Consider the following 3,984-nt stretch of genomic DNA (forward strand, 5'->3'; position numbering starts at 1 on the left):
GGCTGCCATATTTATTTCCTTTTAAACAATACCAGATGCCTGGCTGTCCTACTGATTTATTTAGCTGCAGTAGTGTCTAAACAACACCAGAAATAAGCATGCAGCTCATTTTGTCAGATCTAACAATAATGCCAGAAAAACCTGATCTGCTGCATGCTTGTTCAGGGTCTATGGCTTCAGCTACGTTCACAGTGGGATGTTATTGTTACCGCACTGCAATGTTAACCCTATGCAACGTTCACAGTGCAACGTTAAAGTCGTGTTGTAAATGTTACGTTATGGTAACGCACTGCTGCAGTGCCTTACCTCTAAACACAGACCTTAACAGATATAGGGAAGTATATTTTTCATTGCCTGTATGCTCCACTGTATCTACTGTATGCGATGGTAACACAGCATTAATGTACGTTACCACTTTTTTTTTTGCGTTGTGTTTTAATGCTGCGTTGCGCCTCAAACATCGGATCACAACGCAATGTCCCACTGTGAACCAAGCCTAAAAGTATCAGAGGAAGAGGATCAGCAGGACTGCCAGGCAATGTGCATTGTTTTAAAGGAAATAAATATGGCAGCCTCCACCTCTCACTGCAGTTGTCCTTTAACTCTTGTAAAAAGTGAAATACCAATTCTGGAGAATCTAAACCTATAATTGTGCAAATGTTCAACTTGCAAACATGAAAAGTTTCAACATATGCTGCGCTCTAGATGATTAACCACATCCCGACTGCCTAACGCACAGGGGCGGCCGGGAAGTGGAGCCCGCAAGGACCAGCTCACCCACAGAGGTGGCGGTCCTTGTAAGGGCATGGGCGGAGCGATCGCGTCATCCGTGACGCGATCCTCCGCCGGCGCCTGTCTCTGTACACCCGCCGCAACATCCCGCCGGCCATACGGAAGCGCCGGCGGGATGTTAACCCGACGATCGCCGCATACAAAGTGTATAATACACTTTGTAATGTTTACAAAGTGTATTATACAGGCTGCCTCCTGCCCTGGTGGTCCCAGTGTCCGAGGGACCACCAGGGCAGGCTGCAGCCACCCTATGTCGCACCCAAGCACACTGATTACTCCCCCCCCTGCCCCAGATCGCCCACAGCACCCCTCAGACCCCCCCTGCCCACCCCCCAGACCCCTGTTTGCACCCAATCACCCCCCTAATCACCCATCAATCACTCCCTGTCACTATCTGTCAACGCTATTTTTTTTAATCCCCCCCCTGCCCACTGCCCCCTCCTGATCACCCCCCCCACCCCTCAGATTCTCCCCAGAACCCCCCCCCCCCCCCCCTGTGTACTGTATGCATCTATCCCCCCTGATCACCTGTCAATCACCCATCAATCACCCCTTGTCACTGCCACCCATCAATCAGCCCCTAACCTGCCCCTTGCTGGCAATCTGATCACCCACCCACACCAATAGATCGCCCGCAAACCCGACATCAGATCACCACCCAAACGCAGTGTTTACATCTATTCTCTCCTCTAAACACCCACTAATTACCCATCAATCACCCCCTATCACCACCTGTCACTGTTACCCATCAGATTAGACCCTAATCTGCCCCTTGCGGGCACCCAATCACCCGCCTACATGCTCAGATTGCCCTCAGACCCCCCCTTATCAATTCGCCAGGGCATTATTTACATCTGTCCTTCCCTGTAATAACCCACTGATCACCTGTCAATCACCTGTCAATCACCCATCAATCACCCCCTGTCACTGCCACCCATCAATCACCCCCTGTCACTGCCACCCATCAATCAGTCCCTAACCTGCCCCTTGCGGGCAATCTGATCACCCACCCACACCAATAGATCGCCCGCAGATCCGACATCAGATCACCACCCAAGCGCAGTGTTTACATCTATTGTCTCCTCTAAACACCCACTAATTACCCATCAATCACCCCCTATCACCACCTGTCACTGTTACCCATCAGATCAGACCCTAATCTGCCCCTTGCAGGCACCCAATCACCCGCCTACACGCTCAGATTGCCCTCAGACCCCCCTTATCAATTCGCCAGTGCATTAGTTACATCTGTTCTTCCCTGTAATAACCCACTGATCACCTGTCAATCACCTGTCAATCACCCATCAATCACCCCCTGTCACTGCCACCCATCAATCACCCCCTGTCACTGCCACTCATCAATCAGCCCCTAACCTGCCCCTTGCGGGCAATCTGATCACCCACCCACACCAATAGTTCGCCCGCAGATCCGACGTCAGATCACCTCCCAAGTGCAGTGTTTATATCTGTTCTCTACCCTAAACACCCACTAATTACCCATCAATCACCCCCTGTCACTGCTACCTATCAGATTAGACCCCTATCTGCCCCTAGGGCACTCAATCACCCGCCCACACCCTCAGAATGCCCTCAGGCCCCAGCCCTGATCACCTCGCCAGTGCATTGCTTGCATCTATTCCCCCCTCTAATCACACCTTGAGACACCCATCAATCACCTCCTGTCACCCCCTAGCACACCTACCCATCAGATCAGGCCCTAATTTGCCCCGTGTGGGCTCCTGATCACTCGGCCAAACCCTCAGATCCCCCTCAGACCCCCTTCCAATCACCTCCCCAGTGCATTGATTGCATCCATTTTCCCCTCTAACCACCCCCTGAGACACCCATCAATCACCTCCTGTCACCCCTCTAGCACTCCTATCCATCAGATCAGGCCCAATACAACCTGTCATCTAAAAGGCCACCATGCATATGGACCGGTTCCACAAAATTTGCCCCCTCATAGACCACCTGTCATCAAAATTTGCAGATGCTTATACCCCTGAACAGTCATTTTGAGACATTTGGTTTCCAGACTACTCACGGTTTTGGGCCCGTAAAATGCCAGGGCGGTATAGGAACCCCACAAACTGACCCCATTTTTTTTAAAAAAGACACCCCAATGTATTCTGTTAGGTGTATGACGAGTTCATAGAAGATTTTATTTTTTGTCAAAAGTTAGCGGAAATTGATTTTTGTTTTTTTTACCACAAAGAGTCATTTTTCACTAACTTGTGACAAAAAATAAAATCTTCTATGAACTCGCCATACACCTAACGGAATACCTTGGGGTGTCTTCTTTCTAAAATGGGGTCACTTGTGGGGTTCCTATACTGCCCTGGCATTTTAGGGGCCCTAAACCGTGAGGAGTAGTCTAGAAAACAAATGCCTCAAAATGACCTGTGATTAGGACGTTGGGCCCCTTAGCACACCTAGGCTGCAAAAAAGTGTCACACATGTGGTATCGCCGTACTCAGGAGAAGTAGTATAATGTGTTTTGGGGTGTATTTTTACACATACCCATGCTGGGTGGGAGAAATCTCTCTGTAAATGGACAATTGTGTGTAAAAAAAATCAAACAATTGTCATTTACAGAGGTATTTCTCCCACCCAGCATGGGTATGTGTAAAAATACACCCCAAAACACATTATACTACTTCTCCCGAGTACGGCGATACCACATGATTGGCACTTTTTTGCAGCCTAACTGCGCTAAGGGGCCCAAAGTCCAATGAGTACCTTTAGGATTTCACAGGTCATTTTTGTTTCAAGACTACTCCTCACGGTTTAGGGCCCCTAAAATGCCAGGGCAGTATAGGAACCCCACAAATGACCCCATTCTAGAAAGAAGACACCCAAACGTATTCCGTTAGGAGTATGGTGAGTTCATAGAAGATTTTATTTTTTGTCACAAGTTAGCGGAAAATGACAAATTTGAAAATCAATTTCCGCTAACTTGTGACAAAAAAATAAAAACTTCTATGAACTCACCATACTCCTAACGGAATACCTTGGGTTGTCTTCTTTCTAAAATGGGGTCATTAGTGGGGTTCCTATACTGCCCTGGCATTTTAGGGGCCCTAAACCGTGAGGAGTAGTCTTGAAACAAAAATGACCTGTGAAATCCTAAAGGTACTCATTGGACTTTGGGCCCCTTAGCGCAGTTAGGCTGCAAAAAAGTGCCAATCATGT

The sequence above is a fragment of the Hyperolius riggenbachi genome, chromosome 3 (genome assembly GCF_040937935.1).
Source record: "Hyperolius riggenbachi isolate aHypRig1 chromosome 3, aHypRig1.pri, whole genome shotgun sequence".
NCBI classification, from domain to species: domain Eukaryota; kingdom Metazoa; phylum Chordata; class Amphibia; order Anura; family Hyperoliidae; genus Hyperolius; species Hyperolius riggenbachi.